Genomic DNA, 13245 nt, shown 5'->3' with positions numbered 1-13245 from the left:
CTACAACGTCTGACTAGTTGGTACATGAATCGACAAAAATGGAAGGCTAGTTTATTACTTGTGCCCGATGAAATTCTCTCCATCAAGGAGAAATAATTGGTGCTGATGGACACAAAAGAGTTCAATCTTTTCATACAAGTATGAAAGCAGACAGCATCAATTCACAAGTGGTCCGATTGCATTCACTCAAACCCGAGTCATCAGACATCAAATATCTCATACTCTCATATTAGAACACTTGGAGTCCTTTGAAAAGCCATTTTTCATTCCATTGACAAGGTTTTTATTTGATTTCAACCACTCTCTGGTGCCACTCCTTATCTTCCAACATATCCTCCATCAACCCTTTTTTTCTCCTTTCACGCAGCATATTCATTTTGGTGCATAACGCGATTCAACATCCGCACATGATGAGATTGAAGATGATGCTAATGATAACCCCCGAGAAACTTTTCAGGTTCGTGTCGCACCTTTCTCTTCCTATCAATTCTTTTTGAGGATATAATTAAATGGGGAATATAGAAACCTCTACAGGCTATCCTTTTCATCGTGATAACTTTGACAAAACCACGCTACGTTAAACGCAGGCATAATGTTGAATTCCACACTGCTAACTGTGACAATGGTCTTTGTCAACATTTTCATGTTATCAGAATCTCAATAGAGACATATCAATAAACTCTAAGATTTCATCAAGTTACACCATAAATTAGGAAACATGTATTATTCACTCTTTTTCTACCCATATTACGACTATCTGTGTTCGCGTAAATACTGGGCACAACGTGTGCACAAACAAATGAAATGAGTACACATACCACGAGATATCGCCTCACCGAATGCTGCATTCTGGGATAGAATATGTCAATCAAACACAGTGGGACAATACTACCAGTATATTTTCTCACTTTTTCACAAATTTATAATGGTTATAATAATTATATTATTCAGAAACATTAGTATTTGTGTGATACATTGTGGCATGGGGTACAACTTTACTGTCAGTGCAAGCTAAGGCATATACATTGATATCGTAACTTGAAAGGGCTGGACGTATGTAACATCTACCCAACTTCCATGAAATGCCTGCATGTTATTCCCTACCACCATGATAGCTGGATGCAAACTTTACCACAGTGTCCCCTTATTTCATAAGGATTAGTCCCGTTTTTTCCCAACTTGTAGTTTTTTTAAGTACAAATAAATACCTTCCTGGACTAAAACTTTGTTAAACACAGAATTTGTTGAATAATCACACAAAGAGATCAATTTTTTCATTTTATATATGATTGAAAGTATACAAATATCTCTCAAAGCAGCTGAATGTCTGGGTTTTTTTATGTAAAGTGAGATTTTTAAAATAAAAGTTACAACTTTTTATTCCTAAACTATACTGTAAAGCAGAACGTTCACATCTATTTTCATAATTAATTCAAAAACTATGCAAAAATTTTTTTTAAAAACAATGTAGCAGTTAGTTTCATGATTGAATTAGAAACTCACAAAATGAAGATTAAACTCAAAGGAGTTGTTATATGAGCTCCTCATTACTGTGTGTATACAATCATGAAAAACGAGAAAAACTTATATTATTCATTTGACACAAGAGCTGAAAACTATCGGTGATCAGTACGAGTTTATTACGCATTCAACTGAAATCAAACCCAATCCTGTCATCAAAAAAAAGAGAAAAAGTCGAACACTAATCTGTCCAACATTGTAACAAAATAGGCAATGCAACACTGTATCACAATTTCATCTAATTGTTACACAAACCAAATAGGAAATACAACACTGTATCAAAATTTGATCTAATTGTAACACAAATTTATCATGTTTCAATTTTTATCAGATTAAGCGTCTGTCAATCTCCCAGAGTCGTATAGAACACACTATCACGCACAAAACATTGTATCATATTAAATTCATTAAAATTGTTACAGTATTCATTACAGTGTAGTCTTATCAGTGTGTTTCACTTCAAAATGCATCAGTTAGCGCAAACAAATCTAAACAGTGAACATACTCTCCTCTCAGCGGCCATCGACCATTTACCGTGACACTTATCCATATGTTACGACGCTACCGCTATTGTTTTCGTGTCCTCTAACCCTATTAAGACACCACCACCTGTTCCCACAAATTTGACAGTTTTAATCCGCTTCACTATTATTCTCTGTTTTTATCTTTTTCAGTTTTTTAAATTCTACAATGGCGAGATAGAAGATGAATGGATGAATAAGTGGCTGTCACTCACAGCACGTAAACAGTAACACCGTTTTTCTCGGATTTGTCGGCCAGACAGCATTACTTCCTTTCACTGATTTGATAGATTTATGAGGTGTATTGTTGCCACATAATAAATAAAACAACACTAGAAAAGTAATCTTATTTAGGTTTTAGTTGACAGATCTCGCCATTAAATGCCTTCATCAGCTGCTGAATTGCTTTGTCTGACATACTTATAGTGTTTGTGCACTGGCCGACACTTTGTCTCCTGGTCTTTGAAGTCAATTCAATGCTCAATAGCTAATTAGCCACTCAGAAATGTTTTTACAAATTGGTGATCACGTAAATGTTATAATTGATTCCATTCATTTAAAATTGTTACTGACACTATTACTATGTTTGTTTAATGTAAAAGCTCAAGTGGTGCCAAATATTTATAAAATCAATTTTTTATGCTATGAAAATCCATTTTGTGACGCCTTCCAGTTTTGTTGTTCTGCTTCGCTATGCAACACTAAGCAAGCGATCGTTTAAAGTCAAAGCAGCACTATAATTTCACTTTGATAATTTCATTTTCAATTTTGATTTCATTTTTCTTTTTTTTTTTGAAAAACTATGATGAAATCGTAGCAAAATTTGTTTTCCTAAATTTACATTTATGTTAGCAAAAGCAAAACATCAGGACAAAAATCGCAAAAAAAAAGGTTTAAAATAAATCATGCCACTGTATTCATTGCTGACTGCGTGCATCTAAATACCCTGATAATACTATTTGCAAATATTTTCTTTATTATCAATCACTGTAAAGCTATTTAAATGAAAATACATAACAATACCGTAAAGGTGAATGACATGCCAGGAAATAAAGGTATTTTTATAAACTTTAGGTTCTAGCGAGTTATTTCATGACTTCACATCCCATAAATTTCATGCCATTACCAAAAAACACAAAACTGTTCATCTAATAAATATGCATATCTGCCAAGTCCCATGATGCAATGGTGGACCAATGTTAAAACAATAGCGGTGAAAATGGGTTTCAATTTGGTGTTTCTTGGTGATATCACGAAATTTATTTTATGCGGAATCATGAAGTGACTCTCCAGAACCCAAAGATTATAAAAAAAAATAAAAATACCATGGTGTTCCCATTTTAAAATAAACAGTTCTACTTTTGATATAATTTTTTCAAGTTTTTCATATTTTGACATATTTATGTTAATTTGTGTCTTAAAATAAGTAAAAAATAAATTTCTCTCCAATCTCTCTAACCTACACACTGTACGGCATCAATACATCAATACAGGTTTCCCTACTATCAAGTTCTGGAATATTTTAAAAATAGTTTGCGATTTTTTTTTTGTTCACGAAAATAAATCCCTGCAGAGGTTTTCTTTAGATACACGAAGGCGAGAATGCAATCAGCCTGATGATTTCAACCATATGACTTTGACAATAATAGCAATCACGACATGCATAAATAATAGATACGGGTGTAAAGTAAAGTATATTATTCTGTTGAACAATTACTCCTTTCAATGCTTTGATGATGCAAAATATTGTGATAACTGCATGAATTCTTCAATAATACAGCAGCAGAGATAATTTATCTATTATTGTGCTTGATTTCAACTTGATAATACACACTGGTTCCAAAATCATATTTGCATCAAAAAACTTAATCTTCCCATCCTAAAACAGAATTCTATTGATGGCAGTGAAATTGTATTTTTTTTTTTGTATGTCTTTCTTTGTATCGTATTATTTGCCAAAGTCTGTCCATATGGTTGAAATAATAAAATGGTGATGCGTTTTCTGTGTATGTCTGTTGGTATATCCACTCTCTGTGCGCCTGCTTGTCTGACGTACTTTAGGGTTTAGTCATGTTAGTCTATGTCTGTCTGTCTGTCTGTCTGTCTGTCTGTCTGTCTGTCTGTCTGTCTGTCTGTCTGTCTGTCTGTCTGTCTGTCTGTCTGTCTGTCTGTCTGTCTGTCTGTCTCTCTCTCTCTCTCTCTCTCTCTCTCTCTCTCTCTCTCTTTTGGTCTCTGCCTTTATCTCCCTATCTCTGTCCCTCTCTCTCTTTTTTCTCTCTCTCTTTCACTTTTTCTGCCTGTCTGTCTGTCCGTCTGTCTGTCTCTGTCTGTCTCTCTCTCTCTGTCTTGATCTCCCTGTCTCTCTCTCTCTCTGTCTCTTTTCTTTTTCTTTTTTGGGCACCAGACACTCAAATTCAAGTTATTTGTGGCACCAATGTGACCAGAAAAGAAGAATTCAACAAACTTGACTCAATCTTTTGTCTTTTTGGGGATGAAAATAGTGATTGAAATTAAATTTAAAAGTGAATACAGGCACGTCTAAAAAAAAAAAGTAAACAAGACTCAACATTAGCAGTAGTATACTACCAAACATTATATCTAGACTACCAGATTATGAGGTGGTAGTCTGTTAGAACACTGAAAATCAATAAATTGTACATGAAACAGTTCACTTGGCTAAATATGACTACCAACCGAGTATGAAAGTTAAATTGAGCCCTCGTACTTTTAAATAATTCAAGGAAAAATTGCAAAAAATGCCATCATATATGACATCGAGTGAACACAGCAATTGAAAAAAAAAAAATTCTTAGGAACAGACACAGTTAAAATAGTAACTACACAATGGAAATTGGAAAATGTGACCAAAAAAAAAAAAATACATCAAACATATGACGTTTGCTTTTATACTTACTGTATATTTACAGTCGTGTGAAGTGTTATACTAACAGTCATACAATAAGACTTATTGCCCCATTTTCCAAATAGCCGTCTTTCATCACCATGTGAGGGGATGATTCCTATAGAACATAAAAAATGATTTTCTCTTTTGAAGCGGCTTTGATATTTGATATCATATATGTGCAAAATGTCTGCTTTATGGAAAAGGGGTGACTTATTTGACACAGAGCATAACGCTAGACTTTTATACGGTGCAAAGGGCAGCGCTGTGATATTATCTCGCTGCCACACAGTCTAAAGAGTTTTCACAAATTTACACTGAAATCTTTCAATGTCATTCAACGGAGATCACACAACATTTGCGTTGAAAATTAAAACGTAAAGAAAAACACTGATTTTTTTTGGATTTAATTCCACACTAATTTAATGCTTGCATGGAAAAGCAGATTTTTTGTTGTAAAAACTCAAAATCCTTCAAAATTGGGGCTAAATTTGCTGTTTTTAACTTTTGTTTTCTCAATTCTGCATTTTTTTTATATAAAAATAAATTCATTCTGCCTAATCCACTTTTCAAACTTTATTTTGCAGTCAACATTTTTATTTTTGAAAGTTTGTGGCTAAATCTCACATGATACTGAGATTTTTCTGCTAGATAATGATAATACAAATATTTTTCAATGAAAGAATTCATTTATTTAGCCAATTTCTGGAATCAAAACATTAAAGTTTGCAAAACTATTTAAACATTGAATTTTTGTTGTTGAAAGTTATGCAAGGATGTCAAAAAACTGGTTCAAACTTACGAGTCATACTAGTAGTAACCAATTATTTACCTGGAAGGCAAACCTTTCACCTCAAAATTTTCCCGCCAAAAAACTGACACAAAAATTTGTCCATTTTCTCTACTTTTTCTCTTCTTCAGTATTTCTTTTGATACCAAATTATAAAGCATGTCACAAAAGTTAAGAATTTTCAAGAATTTTTTTTTAAAAACAAGAGGAAAAAAGCACAGTTGAGTTTGTAAGAGTGAACGACAGAGTGGACTATGGAGGTTAAAAGATACATTATCTGTAATTAAAGAGTTGTGTTTGTTTGACTTGCCACTATATGTATGTTTTGTTTGTTTGATTTGCCCCTACTAATCTTTCACACAATGATAGAATTAAACTGTTTTTGTGTGTTTTAGGAATGTACCATAAATAAATACATTCTTTGTTACAAAAGGAGTATTTACTTTAAAAGAGAAGTCACAGTTAAGACCTGCCACTGAAAGCAATTAGCATAAACTCAGTCATGCAGTTAATATTTGCTTAGACTATATATACTCCTGACTATTGTCGTCATTTTTTGTCTTTCTGTAACTAACTGTTCTCTTCAATTTATGAAGATCTACGGCGCATTCTTGACATAAGAATTTAATCTCTAAAACTAGTTTTTTTGATCTATCAAAATACTTGGCATTTATCGTGAACATCTTTTTGGAATTTCCTTGAAGTGGTATAAGTGTAAAAAACTTGGGTTCCATTTTCAGCTAATCAGTGAATTTACTAGCCTGGCGTCCACGCGGATGGGGGTTTTGAATTCGTAGATTGGGACATCAAAATTCAAAATCCTCAATTACCTGGATTCTAGGCTATGAATGTTTCCGAAGTCTGGTACAATTCAAAGTTTTTGACATCAGGTACAAAATTTTACATGCTTTTTGAAATCAGGTATTATATAAAGTTTTCAAAAAAATGAAATCTGGTATCATTTAATCCTTTCTCGTGGGGGATGGGGCTATTAATAATAATAATCTTTATTCATTCAAATAAATTCGGAAATTTGTTGAATGGTCGCCACAAGAGCAGCACCCTAGTACCACAGTGTTTAAAGAAGCAGGAGGAAACTGGAGTACACAGGGAAAACCTGCGTTGTTTGGCAGGGTCAAACTGAGCATCACCTTCTTACATGCAGACCTGGTTACATTTTAATCAAACCCAGCCAATGCTTGCCGGGTTCACAACCCAGACTGCAGAGGTAAGAGGCGCCGTACGAGCTAACCGCTTGGCCACTGACAACCCTACATAGCATACTAAAACGTTGACCAAAACAGGATTTAATATTTTTGAAATCAAAATCTAATAAAATTGAAAAGATCCACTTTGACTTTGAATTAGGATTAAAATTTAGGTGTGAGAATAGTTTGTCTTGTGGAGTTATTGAATAAGTTGGTCCTATATATAAACAAAATCCCAATGGTGATGTGATGACCCAGGAGTGAAGCGTAAGGTAGATAGCTGATGACAGAAGCCATGTAGATCAGATACCCAAATTTGAAATGATTTATTAAGTTTCTGCACTGAACAAAAACACAAATCCTAGAACCCAACTCAACAGGGCTTGAAATTACCTTTTTTCTTTGATAGTCCTAGTGGGCTACCAATTTCAGATATTGGTAGCCCAAGTATTGTGACCTGTAGTCCCATATTCCTGATTTAAAATACTTTCATGTCTATAAATCTTCCATCCTCATCACATAATCAGTGGTAGCCTGAGTGGGCTATCAGCTGCAAACTATGGTAGCCCCATGACAAGAATTGGTAGTCTGTGGGCATGGGACTACTGTAAATTTCGAGTCCTGAACACCACCCTATCATCATCTCACTCCCTGGCACAAAACAAGCCCATTAAAGACCAAAGATGAGAGGGTACAAATGTACCCGAGTCCCTGATGGAGTCAAGGTTCTCATCTTACCAGAATGATGATACAAGGTACTTGAGTGGAAATAATGAATTTCATGTTTTTCATGTTTTACCAGATCTCCAGATATTCCACTGATAAATTTAGTGGAGGGAAAAGTTACATGGGAAAAAGTTACAAAAAGAACTTAAATTTGACTTTAAATAAGAAGGGAAAATTTAGATGACAAAATTTTACCAAACTACAAATTTTCGAGTAAAAATTTTGGTGCAGAAAGTTTCTAAACGACACATTTTGCAGACAACATTTTTTGGCAAAAAGTTTCTAAACGGCAAATTTTGCAGACACAATTTTGGTGGGAAAAATAGTATGGCTGTAATGTATTGACAACCCACAGAGAGGTTTTGTCACAGTGCATATAATGGTATTGGTATGGTATATTTTCAGGCCTTTCCAGGGTATATTTGAAGAATTTAATTATTTCTTGGCTTGGAGGCTCGGAATAGAATGGGACAAGACATACAATACAGTATTACATTTCACTCACACATTGTACCTCAAAAAAACACATATGGCTTCTAAGATATTGTGGGGAAAACTGTGAAAGAACTTCACTGAAGAAAATTCTAATAAAGTCTGAAATAATTAGAATTCTACAGGACACACCGAGTAATTGGGGGAAAGGCTTTTCTGTTCAAACCCTCCAGTCAAAATAAGACGTACGTCAACGCAGACTTTGACTGCGAGCAAAACTAAAAAAAAATACATTATCAAATTTTTATTTGAAATACACCATGAAAGACATTCATCATCATCACGGTGTGCTACAGGCATTCAAATGAAGTGAAAAAAGGGAAGATGTTTTAAAGGGAAAAAATTATTGAGTCATCAGTCGAATGGAAAATGAACTCCCCACGTTAATGGGAGGTTCATTATTGGAGCGGTAATGAACCATACATGAAACATCTATAAACAACAAAAGCAGACAAATTTCTGCGAAATATCAAGCGAAATTATTTGCAAGAATCCTATAGGAGGATAAAATACAGCGTACACAGAGCGGAGAAATAGGGGAGAAAAGTTATAAAAAGAGAAAATATAACGGTTTCATATGACCGTAAAATGAAGAAACCTATTGCTATTTATACAACACAATACTTGGTTATGGATAGATTTATATGGCTACAATTTCAATTTTCCAGTAGTCATTGTGCAAATTACCGCCTCGGAGGTCAAAGGTCAGTCTATTTACACTAGTTTTCTTCAAATTTAAACACTACAAATGAATTCCACGGCTCTTTTCAGCCCTAACATTACAGTACATTATGTACACAGATTGGCAAAATGAAAACATCTATGGAGACTACAGCTCAAATAACGATGCGAGTCGCTATTCATTCTTTGTGTGCCAATAGAACACATTTAGGTGTTATTGAATCTAAATGAAAGTACACACTGTAAGCAGTAAAATGACACACATTACTTCATCAACGCACAAAGGCCAGTTAAATAGGATAAATTGAAAACACAATCAAATACGTCGAGCTACACACGACATTACTACAAGTAACACTATGAAAACAACTTTCTTCTTCTTTTTTTTCAATACAAACAAGTTGATTTCTACTCCAGCACAATTTTCCAAACTTTTGAAAGTTTTTTTTTCTTTTACAAAATAAGACCCCCCCCCCCCCCATATGGCAGCCTGTGTGGCAAGGATGGTGTTAGCAACATGTCTTCTCTATAGTGGGGAGAACACAGCATGGTAGAAACCTGCCAAGCATTGGCAGCCTGGGTGGCAGACAAGGATGGTGTTAGCACTATGCTTTCTCTATCATCGACAGTGGGGAGAACACAACATGGCAGAATACAATATTAATTTAAAGAAACCATTCGCTGGATCACACTACTCCAATTCTACGAAGGTGGATCAGGGATATAAAAAATTGTTAACTTACCTGAAGTTGGTACTAGTATCTCAACAAGATGAAAGCTTGTCAGAACTTTTTGAGTAGAGTTTTCTTGAGCCCATCCAGTTTTCATTTGTTTCGTCTTTTTCAAATCTGAAATCAATTTATGTACAGAAGTCAGTTTTATAATTAGATATTATTCAGCCAAGGAAAATTCAAATGACCTAAGGAGCCTTGTCACTATGAGTTGCTAGACAAGTAGTGACAAGGCTCCTTAGGTCACGAGTATATTCCAGCTGAATGATGAAAAATATTGGGGAATAATATAATTATAGCATAATTCATGCAAAATTAGGAAAAATAATGGCAATTTAGAACATTGTGACTTATATTTCAAGCACTACACAACCAGTGATGAAGACATGGGTTGTTGTGATGTAGAACGACCAGGGTATACAATCTGTATTTTCTGTTCAAAGACAATATGGTGGCTTGTGCATTGCATAATGTTTAACATAAAATAGTTCTGATAGTGTATTGGCGAAATTCGATTTTTTAATAATAAACGTGTTCTTTCGATCAGATATTTCGAGGGCTTAAGTTATATCTAAATTGTTTTTTTAACTACATGTGTATAAACTATTAAAATTTAATGTGTGTCTCGTGTCTTGATTTCTGGTTTATTTGGCCAAGCCAAAAAAAATATACGTTTCTCATTGCATACCTGTCTGAGTAAAATTAGTATTGAAAATTCTTTCTATTTCATTTTGCTTGTTGGGATACCTAGTATACCTCAAATTTTGTTAGTTAATTTTTGCAACATTTCGGATTTTCAAGCAATTTTTGACACATTTTGTTTGAAAATTCAATGTGTTCTGGTAAATGATATAGTCGTAAACCACACCCTTATATAGCATCTACATGCAAGACACATCGTTCATTATTTTGCAGTGTCGCAGAAGAAATAACAGCTCTGGTTTGCGAGAATGGTACAAGGAGGCATGGATTTTAGGGACCATGCCATAAAATACTAAATCATTATATTTTATTACTGTGTTTATGTGTACTGTGACATGCACAAGTTCAAAGGTGTACAACGTTGAGAAGTAAGCAATTACACCGAACAAAACAGTTTCGGCAAATATCCAGTTGCGAATAAAAAGGGGAAGATTTGGCAGTCAAGTGATGGGAATCATATATTTTTTTTTAGTTGGCTGTAATAAAACTCTAAATGTAGCCTAGTTCTGGGGGTTTAACATTAAATCATGTGCTTGGATAAACCAAAGGCTCATTTGAGTCATTATCGATAAACCGGAATTAGGGACATCATTGTAAGTTTAGCCGAAAAACAACGTGTCCATTGATGGTTAAATTGGATGTTTGACAAGATATACAGATACAGGACTCGCTTTAGGGTTAATTGACTTCCAAATCTCTTCCTGTGAAACACAGACATTCAAACACCTTTTTAAAAAAAAACAGTAAATTTTTTACAAAAAGACTATAATTCTTACATCTTTACAATAAAGAAAGCTGGAGAAGACGTGAAAAATGGTGTTGTTGGAAGATGTTTTTCTGTAACATGCTGTGATGGTACTTGGTGATGGAGGCATGGGTCATAGCAGTAATGACATTGAGACAACTAGATAAAAGACAACTCTTTGTGTTCGTGTTAACCTATACCCCGTAAAGATGTGATATAAAGAAGATAAAATCCACTTTGATACCCTAAGTTATTTATTTCACCTGTCAGGTCACTAAATACATCGACACAGATCAATTTGGTATATATATCATAAGCCTTCCTTGTCGTACATACTTGTATCAAAATCAAAACTCTATCTGAGATATTTCTACCTAACATCACTTTTTTTTCTGAAAATTTCATAACTGTTATAAAACTTGGGACATTTTGTCGTACTCCGTGAAAAATTTACCTGAAAATTAGTCAAAAAGTTACACAATAATGCAAATTTTTGTCACTACATTTTGGCGGCAATTATATATCTGGAGGTTGTGAACTATACCTGCTACACTTTTGTTCATAATATCACCTTTTTTTTTGAAATTTTACAATTCCTATATAACTTGGGAATTTTTTGTATTATTTCTGTTAAAAATATACCTGAAATTTGTCAAAAATTTACAAACTATGCAAATTTTTGTCACTAAAATTTGGCGGGAAGATTTCCACTTTGATATCATTTCTTTTTGAGAAATATCACCAAAAAGATCTGAAAATTTCAAAAGTTTTCACTGTCTTGGGCAAAGTAACATTTAGAGTTTATTTTCAAGGCACACATTACAAGTTTTTGTTTCCTTGAAGAAGAGTTTTTGTTTCCTTTAGTGCATACTACACTAAAAGGATTGAACTCTATGGCTATTGATTTGTGCATCAGAAACTAGACCAGTTCTTCACTGGGTTCCAAAAAATACACAAAATCCCCCACTGGGTAAAACTTTCCAGTAAGTCAAGATGCCATTGGAAAACAAACTATTATTGGACATATCGAGTCAATATTGATGGAAGTCGTGTAGTCAAAAACAGAGAGGCATATACATAGAGTGAAATTGCTAGAATACATCATTAAATTCAATCTGAATTTCGATCGGAAGTCCAGCTTTGCTTGTATGGTGTATTGGAAAATGTATGATTTTCTTATAAGTATTGCAAAAACACTTGCAACATCACAATGGGGATCTCAATCATTGGAATATCAATCAGAGAGTATGAAATTACATTTGCTTGCAATGGATTCAGCTGTCTCAGAGTTTCACGTAAGCTTTAGGAAGTAAAATTCATTCATTTTGGTCGACACCTGACCAAGCATGGTGGCCTGGGTGGCAAGGATGGTGTCAGCACTGTGCTTTCTCTATAGTGAGGAGACCACAGCATGGCAGAACAGTGACATTGGGATGAATTATTTCATTTCATACTGACCAGACTCTCTAATCTAATTTTGATGGGAAACGGCACAGAAACATCAAAATATGAATGTTGTGTCGTCCTTTCTTCACTTTGAGTTTTAATGTCTGACAACTCTGTACTTCAATGCAACATTGCAAGAATTACATGCCAGTGAAACAGGAACAGAAATCAGTGAATTTCTTAACCCCATTTGATTGTTCTTACAACTAGTAAAGATGTAGGGTTCATTTTGTGTCCCTTGGTGTAAAATCATGATGAATGTATGCAATCATGACCAAATCACCAAATATGCGATAGTAAAGTTCAGTAATCAAAATGAACCAAAAATCCCTTCCCCGTAACAGGAACTTGATTCCAGAAGCTTATATGACATTCTGAAACTATCCCTCATGTTAGATACATTAAAGGGACACAGTCTGTAACTTTACGGTCTTTGGTGGTTACTTTTGTTTAAAGGGACACAGTCTGTAACGTTATGGTCTTTGGTGGTTACTTTTGTTTAAAGGGGTACAGTCTGTAACTTTATGGTGATGGTCTATGGTGGTTACTTTTGTTTAAAGGGACACAGGTCTGTAACTTTATGGTCTTTGGTGGTCACTTTGGTTTCTTCGCATATTCTTATATTCCTCTCACTACTACAACATATTGAATTATCTTTAGCAAGTAATACGGCTCTTGTCAAGTAATCAAGAGAACATACAAATGATATTAAAAACCATCATGTACGAAAATATGAAGAAAAAAAACAGATTTACTAACCAATACTCGTTTTGCCTATTC

General features: G+C 34.3%; 1 long non-coding RNA gene across 1 annotated transcript in view; it reads right to left on the bottom strand.

Moving 5' to 3' along the window:
• Positions 1-13245, bottom strand: part of LOC144441895 (uncharacterized) — a 44787-nt gene that overhangs the window by 27709 nt on the left and 3833 nt on the right. Inside the window, exon 2 of the long non-coding RNA XR_013481584.1 lies at positions 9585-9689. This is a non-coding gene — a long non-coding RNA (uncharacterized LOC144441895). The remainder of the gene's footprint in view (positions 1-9584; positions 9690-13245) is intronic.

Source organism: Glandiceps talaboti, chromosome 11 (genome assembly GCF_964340395.1).
Source record: "Glandiceps talaboti chromosome 11, keGlaTala1.1, whole genome shotgun sequence".
NCBI lineage: Eukaryota > Metazoa > Hemichordata > Enteropneusta > Spengelidae > Glandiceps > Glandiceps talaboti.
Note: the sequence above shows the minus strand (reverse complement) of the source record. Positions and strands in the feature narration are given on the sequence as shown.